The sequence below is a fragment of the Amblyomma mixtum genome, chromosome 7 (assembly GCF_055824585.1).
Source record: "Amblyomma mixtum isolate Tamu chromosome 7, ASM5582458v1, whole genome shotgun sequence".
NCBI lineage: Eukaryota > Metazoa > Arthropoda > Arachnida > Ixodida > Ixodidae > Amblyomma > Amblyomma mixtum.
The window spans coordinates 23,603,055-23,615,161 of NC_143018.1; positions in this window are offsets into that span (position 1 = coordinate 23,603,055).

Sequence of the window (12,107 nt, forward strand, 5' to 3'; positions counted from 1 at the left end):
CTCGCGGTGAGGTGGGTCGAGGTCGCTGGCAACTGAGCGGTGAAAAATCGCCGAGGACAGCGGGTCGCAGGTAGCGTTAGGCAGCGTGAGGGCGGCGATTGGTGTACTTTCGGAAAGAGCATCATCGTCGAAGGGTGCGATCAGGTCAACGGGTTCAACATGTCCAAGGCACTCTCCACGGAGCAACCTGAACCCAGAGGGTGAGGGATTCGAGACGACGATCTCGGCGGCGCCGTGGCGCATGTCGACGACGGCAAACGGAAGAGGAAGGTGTCGGCGAGAAGCAAAGATAGGCGAAGGGGCGAAGAGTACAGGCTCGCAGGAACCAGAAATTGAGGAAAGGGAAACGAGCACGGCACTGCCGGGGAGAACATCGGTGTCGGCGGCGACAACGCATTTGGCACCAGAGCAAGGCGGCTCTTCGTCGACGGGCGCATCGCAGAGCATGGAAAAGGAGACGTGAGCACGGGCACAGTATATGACGGCATGGAGCTGCGGAGCTCCACGTTGGTAGTGTACTAGGCGAAGCCGCACCTCCACCAAATGAAGAGGGGTTTATTGGCAAGTTCGAAGGACTGGCAGCGAAACGGTGGCACAGGCTGTTCGAGTAGCGGCGGCACCAGAACAGAACCAAGAGCGAGCTCGAGCTCTCCACGCGCGCGGCCGCCGGAATCGGAGGACGCACAAATCGCTTCGTCGTCGTTGGTGCTGGCGCTCTGCCTTCTTCATTGCAATATATATATATATATATATATATATATATATATATATATATATATATATATATATATATATATATATATATATATATATATATATATATATATATATATATATATATATATATATATACAGGGAATGCCGCCATAATGTGCGTGAATCTTATAGCGATCTCTACTTGCAAGTTGCAAGGCCAGGATCCTCTTCTTCTATCTCAAAAAGAAAATTGTACCGTTTGAAGTCAGCGCCAGTCCTGTCCACTTCTTCGTTTGTCCTAGACTTTTCGCGCCGCATTCTTTAAGCATGATCACTGACCAACAAGCCCAAACAGCCACTTTAGTTCACCAGAGTCTCGCCTCCTTGTCCCAGAGAGCCGCTATGTATCCATGGGTTTGGCCCTCGTCTCTACCTCCTCCGGTGTGCTATTACAGTGGAATTCGTGGCCATATTGCCGGTGTTTGTCGTCGGCGTCAGTGAGACGAGCGTGACCGGTATGGCGAACTTCCGCCCCGACAAGTACTGGTAACGAGAGGAGACAGAAGTAACGAGAGTATTAGAGAAAACGGAAAGGCGCGAAGACGCTGAAATTCAGATGACTACAGATAACTCGGCTTTTAAACACTGCGTTTAAAAAAATCTTTGATGGAGGATATTCGTGTAGTGGCGTCCTTTAACATCCAGGCATACTGGAAGTTTATGAAGCAGTCTTCAGGACCCCTTTAAGAAAAGAAAAAAGTTCCCTTCGTATTTGCTTATGGTTGGTTTATGGTTTGTGGGGGTTTAACGACCCAAAGTGACTCAGGCTATGAGGGACGCCGTAGTGAAGGGCTAGGGATGTTTCAACCACCTTGGGTTCTTAGACGCGCACTGGCATCGCACAGTACACGGGCCTCTAGAATTTCGCCTCCATCGTAATTCAGCCGCTGCGGCCGGGATGGAACCCGCGTCTCTTGTGTCAGTAGCCGAGCGTCATAACGAATGAGTCACCGCGGAGGATGTATGTGGTAAGGCATTATTTATGAATTTATGTACATAACAAAAATCCAGTCAAAGTTGTACACGAAATACCTCACTTTTTAAGAATTTCTTGACGCTCGCTTATTTTGCATCAAGCCACAAAGTTTGTGACGAAAACCCAGAATCACCATCATCATCAACTTTTGAGAAACGCTCAGTAAAAGAAATTTTCCGCCAAAAATCTTACGCAATAGTGCTACTCCCCGAGCACCAAAATGAGCAAAATTTTCATATGTTTCTGGTACTGTCACCCGTCACGTCTGGCACATTTTATTTGGAACGACCCATCGGCGGTAGGTCGCTTCTACTCCTTACAAGATGCGGGATGCCGGTATCGCTCTTCGAGCGCCCCTTCCACTGCGCAACATCTAGAATGTAACCCTCTTGGTTATGAGACAGTAATTTGTCAGTCTAGCATAGCCTCTTGCGACGGTGATGCGTCTCTGCAGTGCCCTGTAAAACAGTGCATTTAGAACAGTCCCACTTTGGTAGGCGTGAATTTCTGTTTTTTTTTTTTCAAGTTTATTTAGGGCGTGATCCGACTCCATGTCTAATGATCATGCTTGAGATTCTTTTTTAGCCACCGGATTCGGCCTTATCACTGCGTATGCTTGTCAGCAGCGTTATTGTTCGCATGCTCGTGTAGCGCGATAAGAATGATTTAAAATGCAGCTCCTACAGCGTGGTTGTGCTTGCAGCTATTTCTCGTTATCCCGAAGTACCGAGTGCTCTGTGAAGGAATCGCCTGTGGCTGACAGCGACAGTCTGCCTGAGCCCGACAGCGACGAAGCTATCTGCTATGCTGGCTTTTTCTTCTTATTGTGAAAGAAGTTAATGAAAAACAATTAACTGGAGCTTACTTATCTCTGGTGTATACATACTGTGAGCAAGAGCTATTGTACAAGCGGGGAAGATTGTAAACCTATTTAAAAGCACAACAATCATTCAGAAAACAGTTGCTGTCAAGTAAACATATTTGTATGTATGAAATGTTTTTTTTTCTTGATCATATTTAAATTCTCGAATGAACTGCCCTTCTGCAAAAGTCCTGAAACAAAAGCTTATCTGCCTTTGTAATTTTTTTTAAGCCACTTGCCTTCATGGCTGTTGGGCGAGATTCAGTGGTCGCAACCACCAACCTCTTTCTTCGTGCCCACATTTCTTCTCTCAGAATTCTTCCTTTTGAACTTTTGTTTTCTTTCACGTTCGCATAATTCGTCATCTAGCGTCAAACGGGCTGTCTCCAGTCATGGCTGGGAAGTAAACACTAGCTGTTCGTGAGTGTGACAAGGCACGTGCACGCTAATCATGCTGCTACACAATATTCCGCCTTATCTACTACAAAGCATGATATGAAACGGATAGCTTACTGGTGGAAAGGATACCACACGCGTGCAGCACTTATCCTAAGAGTGAATGTGGTATTTGCTGATAAGCATCGTTTTGACAGTACCTGGCGGCAGATTTACCGTCTCCAAGGGGTACAGAGCGAGTGTTTAAAACCGTACCTGCCGCAGAACGCAGAGTTTTACTCCATTACAAGACTTCTCCGTAATTACGTGCTACGGTACACTATTCTGCCGATTAATTAACGTTCACAGGTACCGTAATTTTAAGGGATCTTTACTGCATTGTATCATCATGAGCCTTGCTAAGCCAATACAAGACAAAGGCCTCTCCCATATCTCCCCAATTACCCAATTAATGACCAAAAATTTATTTTGCAATCCAAGGAAGTAAAAATATTAATACAATTTGAGTACACACAAACAGGTAAAAGAAAAATTTTTCTTTATCAATTGGGGAGTAATGAATTGCTGCTCCTGGGTAACATCGGGCGTTTGAGCCACTACTGAGCACAGCTTGAATAACACCATCTGTCGGGCTAGTTGGTTGCGATCCATATGTATCAGCTCTTTTACCTTCTTCTCCTTCTTCTTCCTGTGTGGTGTTCGCGCTGCTGATACATATGGATGAGCACAGCTGCCGGGTGGAGCGGCAGGTCGCTTTTCTATGCAGTATCCATAGCGGAAAAGCCTCTGTGCTGCCAGATCCCGGTGGTCTTTATTTTCCTTTCTTCGTGTCCCTGGTATTTAGAGTAGTGCCCGAGAGAACTAGTGACGAACCGCTTGGTGCCCTGTTATCCTCGTCCTCCTCGTCCTCTGGAGCATTGTTGTTCTGAAGATTCGCAACGAATTAAAGTAGGCAACGGTCAGCACAAGCGTTACCTCGCCTTGGGCCATATTCTAGTCGTCCTAGTCGCTGTCGATGTCAGTGTCAAATTTCCTCATCCGACCAAAAAGTCATCTTCTGGACCTCCTCGTCTGTCGGTGGCCTCAGTGATCTTGAACTCTCCAACTAACTATAAAGAAGCATACTCTCACCGTATGTAAACACAAAAAATGGTAAAGCGAATGCAGTTCTGCACCATGTAAGTAGAGGGTCAGTTCTCAGAGCTCACCTGTTTTGACATACTCGTTCTTACAGAGTACCCATAAGTGCCCGATGTTGGTCCTGGGCGATATTGTTTGCGCGCCTTGCGCAATGAAAATACACTTTTTCTCATTTCTATTGCACGCGACTGTAGCCTGTCTCAAAAATGAAGGGTTGTATGCAGTCATTGGTTAAAAAATTGTGCCCAGTTTTCGTTAGTAAACAAAATATTTCACCTTGCGTAGCTACGGTGCGTCCATCCTCGGAGGCCAAAAAGTGGCCCGCTGCCGAGCAAGAATAGATTAGTACGACCTTCTCTTTCTTCAGTTGTTCAGACACGGGCTTCTCCATGTTTGCATACATGGCGCTAACTGAAAGCGCACGATGCACCTCAGAAAAAAAAAATTGACTTGTTGCCGTTGACTAACATTTGGCAATAAAGGCACAACCCTGCCCTGTGCCAGCTGCGGTCGTTGGTGTAATCATATAAGACGTTGTGGCCAAGTACTACACCTGAGTGTCTAAATCCTGCAGTGGTGAGAAAGTGCATGCATTTATTTATTTAGTTGTTTATTTTTTATTTTTTATTGATACTGTTGACCCTCGCTTGAGGGTCGTTACAGGGAGGGTATACAATGGAATGTATAACATCAAGTTGGGCGCCCCCGACACAAAATATCGACAGAACGTTCGAACTTGTGCACGTCGGATTGCTCGACAACTTCAACAGGCAAAGCATTCCAAATTTCGATCACATCAGGAAAAAAAGAGTAATGAAAAACATCAACACGTGAGTCGTAAAGCTTGAATGATCGAGTGTGGTTTGTTCCCGCGCTCCGTCTTCCCGGAGGCTGAACATATCTATCTGCTTTTATCTTAAAGTGCCCTTGAATTATTTGAAAGAAAAGCTTTAGTCTTGATTTTTTCCTTCGATTTTCAAGTGACTCGAGCCCACATGAGTTTAGCATTTCCGTCACTGAGTCCCTTCTTCTGCATCTTGACGAAATAAACGAGCGGCCATTCTTCGAATTCGTTCCAGTTTATCTTTTATAACTTTTTGGTGCGGTCCAGACAACACAAACGTACTCCAAGGATGGGCTGATGAATGTTTTGTAAGCTATCAATTTGACATCCTTCGTTGCTTGTTCCAATTTCTTCCTCAGAAAGTTAAGTTTTTGGGAAGCTGTCGAGCACACATTATTAATATGTTTATGCCACTGCAGATTATGTGTAATTGTGACGCTTAAATACTTGAAGGTATGAACATTTTTTAGATTATTTTTTCCAACATTATATGAAAATAACTGCACAATCTTATTAGTTATATGCATAAAAGTTTATTTTGTGTAATTAATTTCCATGCCCCATTTTTCGCACCAAAGATGCAAGGAATGAAGGGCACAGTTTATTCTAATCTGGTCGGCAACTTGTGTTATTCGAGAATAAATTAAACAGTCGTCTGCAAAAACCTTCAGTTCTACGGGAGACTCGGTAACCTCGTTAATATCATTAATATAAATTAGGAACAGTAATCGAGCTAAAAGCGACCCTTGAGGAACGCCAGAAAACACTTCTAATGTAGAAGAGAAACATTCATCCACATGCCCAGGGACCCAGCGGAGGAAAACGATGAAAGGATGCAGTGCGGAGACCGCTCGTTCGACCTCCTGTTGGAGAGAAGGGGTCAGGGTGAGTTTCTGTATGTGGTGTATAGCGGCGTGTGAGTCCGAATAGACTGTGTACTCTTGGAGAGAGGGAAGGAGGGCAAATGACTGGAGGGCATGCGCAATGGCGAGGACCTCGAGGGACAATGCGTCTGGAGGGTGTAGATACGGCCCGCTGGTGTGGGTTTCAGGAGCAGGGAGGTGTGGATGGTACAGGGCGTAGCCGCAGGAACCTCTAGGAGCCACGAAGGCGGCATCCGTGTAGGCTACACCCTGGGTATCAAAGAGAGGGGAATGGTGCTGTGCGGCCGCATGACGACGTCCGGCGTGCAGGACGGGGGACATGTTGGTCGGGAGGGGAAGGATACGAAGATTGGGAGCGGGGGTGGGAATAGGAGAGGTAAACGGGGAGATTGGAATGGGCGAGATACCCGCTTGAGTCAATAACCACTGACCCTGACGGGTAAGAAAAAGCCGGGCAAGCTGCGAGTCACGATGGAGACTGAGAAGAGAACGAAGAGGATGGAAGAGGCCTGTGGCAAAGAGCTTAGCGGTAGAGGTAGTGATAGGGAGGTTGAGAGCTGCCTCGTAGATGCCCACAAGCGCAGTCTCGAGAGCGTTAAGTTGAGTCTGAGGGAAGGAAACGTAGGGTGCAAAGGACAAGACTTTGTTGAGGGCCAGCCCGTGGGCAACTCGGCACGCATGAGCGACGCTGAGCGTCGAGTGACCACGCGCCGCAGGAGGTGAGTTACCGAGTGGCAGGTGGTGACAGCGCGGTGGAGGGCTTGTACGTTTTTGGCCGCATGCAAAGGGAAGCCAAGAACTTTGCACTGTGTGACGACAGGAATGGGAGAGCCAGAATGGTGGAGAGAGACGAAGTGGTTGTGTGAGCGCTGGTAGGAGGAATGGTTGAGAAGGAGATGCTCGGATTTCTCAGGAGCGGGAGAGAGGCCAGCGGCGGTGAGAATGGAGTCGATGAGATCTAGGCCACGTTGCAGGGTGTCCTGTACGTGACCGGGAGAGCCAGACGAACACCAGAGAGTGATGTCATCGGAGTAAAATATATGATGCAGGTCGGGAATTTCAGCTAGGTCGGGAATTTCAGCTAGCTGGGAGGCGAGAGGGGCCACAGCGAGATTGAAAAGGGTAGGAGAGAGAACAGCACCTTGAAGAGTGCCACGGATGAGGTGGTATGGGTCAGACAAATGGGTGTCTACTCGAAAGCGAGCCACACGTTTAGAGAGGAATGAGCAGATATAAGAGTACATGCGGGAGCCACAGTAAAAAGAGGCGAGTTGAGAAAGGATGTGATCGTGGCAAACACCGTCGAAGGCCTTGCGAACATCGACGGTCACAAGTGCGTAAATTTTAGTGGGTATAGGTGACAGGAAGGTTTGCTGGAGAATGAGAAACATGTCCTGTGCACAGACGCGGCGTCGGAAGCCAATGAGAGAATGGGGGAAGAACTCCCGTGCCTCAAGAAAATTAGAGAGGCGAGTAAGAGCCATTCACTCAAGGGCCTTACCAACGCACGACGTCAGGGAGATTGGGCGGAGGTTAGAGAGAGAGGGAGGTTTGCCCGGCTTTGGAATCATAGAAATAAGGGAGGATATCCAGGAGCTCGGCAAGCAGCCGCTCTCCCAGGTCTCATTGTGGGGTTGAAGGAGGAATTCTTTGGCGCAGTCAGGAAGGTTACGAAGTGTGGTGTATGTAATGGCATCCTCACCGGGAGCCGAGCGTGTAGCATTAGCATCCAGAGCAGATTCGAGCTCCCGGAGACTTAAGGAGTGTTCCAGATCGGGGTTAGGTCCACCTGAGTACACCAGGTAGGAGGGTGCCAGAGGGGGCGGGAGGTAGAGAGAGGCGAGTTGATCAAAAACTTCGGAGGGAGTCCACTGAGTGAGGGCTTTAGCTATAGTGGGAGCAAGGGCAGGCTTAGTGCGAAGGAGGGATTTAAAGAGAGACCACGCGGATCGCGAGTGGAATGCAGAGTCAAGGCCATCACAAAGAGCACTCCAACGGGAGTGCTCGAAGGAGGCGCAGTGGGCGACGATCTCGGCCCGCAGAGCAGTGATCCGGGAGGAAAGTTGGGCATTGTGGGGTTGGGAGCGAAAGGAGGGTTGAAGACGTTTACAGCGACGCCATAAACGGAGAAGGTGAGGATCTGGGTCTGGGATTGGGTGACGAGAGCGAACGCGAAGTTCGAAGATATTCGGGCGTTTGGCTCTCAGATGCCTGGTGTGCCTTCGCAGCACTTCAGCATCGAAGCAGTTCCTTTCATAACTTGCGTAGCTGCTTCCAAACGTCTTTGATTACGTTGTTGGCATTGGTTTCTTCTCTGCAAGAAATACCAAGGCCGCCAACACGGCAGTGGCAGGCGTCACCCAACTCCATACTTGATCCGATGGCGCAGCGCTCTTTAGTGCCTGTTGCAAGAGATTAAGAAAAACATTGAGTTGATTTTAGTAAAGCAGAAACCAATAACATCATAAATATTTGAATAGAGAAGAAGCAATTCAACTGGTTCTTATTCTACAAGTAGCCACTGTTTTGTGAGGCAAAGGAAAAGAAATATCTGCAATCATCGTAAAAGCGTAACCTGACGGTGAGCGCCTCGGCTCTTACGTGGCCCAAAAGGCAGAATACTGGACCAATATAAGGGATTATTACGACCATGCGATATATTATAGAAGCGATAAATACCGTAAAGAATGGATAAGGAGGAATGTCGGATGACAAGGAACACGCAGGTGGCGGCTCTGCAGAGCACGATGCTCATTCCTGAACGCAATATATTGTTAGCGTGACGTGGACCTTATTGAGAGTGTTTTGACCTAATAATTTTGGCCGTCTACCCAAGCAATAACACTTAATCAACCACAAGCCCCGCGGTTGCATTACTGCGTTTTTTCCGTTCTCGACTGCACATGCTGCGCAATTATGTCACCGGCACGAATGCACGTTGCCTCGTGGCAATCAGAACGACTGCTCCCGTGGAAATTTTTCAGTACATCTAGGCAACCCAAAGGAAATTTGAGCGAATTCTACTTATAAAGCAGTCCATTAGAGGGCGGTCCCTACGCGATGCAGAGGCAGGCATCACAATAGTGTGCTTAGGCTCAAGACGCGGCACTACGCATATATGAAAGCCACTTGCAATGCAGAGATGAGGCTACGTTGCTAAGAAAGAACTGCGCATTCCTCTCTTGAAGTGAGCAATCAGTCCCCGCAGCAAACCTATTAGAGCTGCATGGGCTGCTCGTCGTAGCTGACTATTTTCCGCTCGTCGGCAGGAAGCCACCTGGAGCCGCAGTCGGGGGAAGAAACGGGCCACGAAGTCGTTTCACAAGCAATGCCAGGACTCCTTTAGTTACAATTTCCCTGTATCTACAACTATTCTGTCTGCGGCTCCCCAACGAACTCACGACTTTGCCATTACCTGTCCACTCTACGCTGCAAGAGCCGTTTACGAATGACGACGCCACTGGATTGCAGTTGTGTCCCAGCTGTCGCTGGAAAAAAAAAAATTCAGGGGGCACTTTGGCTATACTTTCGCTCTCTAAAGTGCTGCAAGGCGAAAGAAAGCCTTTCCTGGCACACTGTTTGGCATTGACTGCAAGACTCTATGAGGTATGTGATGTGGTCACCTACGGACGCCTTGCGCCCCCTGTCGGAGCGGTTACAACTATTTTTGATTAGTTGCCCTCTGCTCCAAAAGGGGGCGCCAGGCATCCGTGGGTGAGCTTATTACTTTGAACCCCGCACTCTGACGTCATAATCATTTCGACCAACCGAAAAGCGTGACCCCTCTGCTGACAACCTTCTGTCGACAAAGGTGAGGCATTAAAGGCTTTCGCCTTAAAAGAGCTCACTGGGACGCGTTACATTGCTGCTGCATTTCGCCTAACATTGTCGTGACCGGGAGGACTCTTTTTCCACTCCGAGGGGGATTTTTTTCACCGACAAAGGTCCGGATTTCTTTCCACCACTACATGGCACATTACGAATCCGACTCTGTTGCGCGGTAAACAGGCAAGTATGTGTACCTCTGTGCCTCACCTCAAACCGATGACTGAATTGGGATCAAAGTGCACGCGTCCGTCGACCCTGTGAAATGCCAGTGGCATGCAGGGATCGTGCTTCTCGGACTCGGGGATTTTCTTGGTCACCTTGGCTGGGCCGCCTTCGCCTACGATGAAGCGATAGGCGCATGCACGTCAGATTTGTTGGGAGCTTTGCAGAGCACAGCTCTGAACTTCTTCGCGCACATAAGAAGCAAAGCACTGCACAAAAAATGAAACTGAGTATAAAAACTGGCTCAGCGATTGCTTCCCGCTTCTCAGAAAATTATGCCTTAACCTTAACAATCTCCTCCTTAGTTTCTTATTTCCATTCCTCAGCTGGACTAGTGTAGTGTAGTGTAGTGTAGTGTAGATAGAGTGAGAGTGAGTGTGTGTGTGTGTGTGTGTGTGTGTGTGTGTGTGTGTGTGTGTGTGTGTGTGTGTGTGTGTGTGTGTGTGTGTGTGTGTGTGTGTGTGTGTGTGTGTGTGTGTGTGTGTGTGTGTGTGTGTGTGTGTGTGTGTGTGTGTGTGTGTGTGTGTGTGTGTGTGTGTGTGTGTGTGTGTGTGTGTGTGTGTGTGTGTGTGTGTGTGTGCGCGCGCGCGCGTGCGCGCGCGCTCCCGAGTTAGGCGCTTTTCTGCTTAAAAGTCGTTTCAAGCACCATAAAAGTCCTTTTCGGGGAAGTCCTTTTTCAAAGGTGTAAAACCTTGAATGAGGTAACGTCTGCAAATCCGGTCGGAGCTGATGTGTGCACCCTTTTTTGTTAAAAAGTGTTCCGAGCGATATGTATGCAACAGCATACGTTCCAAGATAATCAATTCCTCATCTTATATCTGGCACAAAAATTTATTTTAATGATGTATGATATGTTCGCGGAGCTTAAATGTCATACAAAACGTGCTGAACTGGAATTAGATGATTATATTAGCTTGTGATTTGAATGGAAATATGCATGTCTGTTTTCACTCCTAAGTATAGCAATGCTTCAATGCCTAACAAATTATACACTTCAAATGGGGTTCCTATTCCCAGGAGCCCGTACCTATATCGACGCCACTCCCATCCTGCTCGAACAAGCTTCCCTGAGTTGCTGAGCCTGAGTTGCTTTGGGACGTTAAACCCCCATAAACCACAAACCAAACTTAGACGATAATTTTTGAAACCAAAAATCCTGATTCACAGACAACGTTTTCATTTCCTGCTCTGCCAACAGAAGGGGTAAGTGCGAGGGAAAATGAGTCAATCTACCTCCGTTGCTTTCTTTAAAAGAAAGAGGGCGATGCCTCTTAATCTGCGTGAACCTGAAGGCCCAGAGGTTACCACAAGCTTTAGAGATCGAGTGTAGAGGATACATAGTTTTCGAAAGGGTACATTCGTTGCACCATTGTACCTGTTTCGACCTGCTCCTCGCGTTCGTACCCATACTCTGAACACAAAAGGAGAGCGAGTATTTATTTAGAATAAGATACCAGCGCTGTTGAGGGAGGCGATCATGGTGCCCTTGAGTAAATAGAAATTTTGTATTCACTGCTTTATTGGCTGCTCTAATTGTGTACATTGAGCAACTTCCCTCTGATACAGATGAAGTAGTACCCCCCCTCCCTTTCCTCTTCGAAAAAGAATGCGAAAATGCTGTCTGTGAACGAGAGTTTTCGTTTGGAAAATATGCGCCATATTGTAGAGGGCGCTCAATATGTTGTTGTTAGTGGCTATTTATTAGTAAAAATAACAATGGAAGGAAAAGACGTTACTAGCGGCGGCACCTGCAGTCGAAACCTGAAGCACCTGAGCTGCTCCTAGCGGGAACAAAAAGACAGAGAAAGGGAAAGACAGGGGGCCGCGATAGTAAGAAAGGATATGGGTAGGGCGGCAATATACACAATACAAATACAAGATATGGAAATACAGTTTAATATTCTGCATGTTGCCAATTGCGCAGCTCAACCTGGACCTAAAGATTCATTTTATTTGTGAGCTCACCTTTAACGCTGCCAGTAAAGTACCTTACTCGATAATGCCGTGAAAAGCTAGGACGGCTTTCGTACTCGTCGCTGGCTTCCATGTATTTCACGGGAGCGGCTCCATGGGAGCGGCTCCATTTACACAAGCAGTTGTTAGGAAGCTCACCTTTCCCACCATGAAGTAAGGAATATTTGAAGGAAAGGCCGTCACGTGACATTTTTTGAAGCCGGAAACGAGCTCGGCGCCATGTTG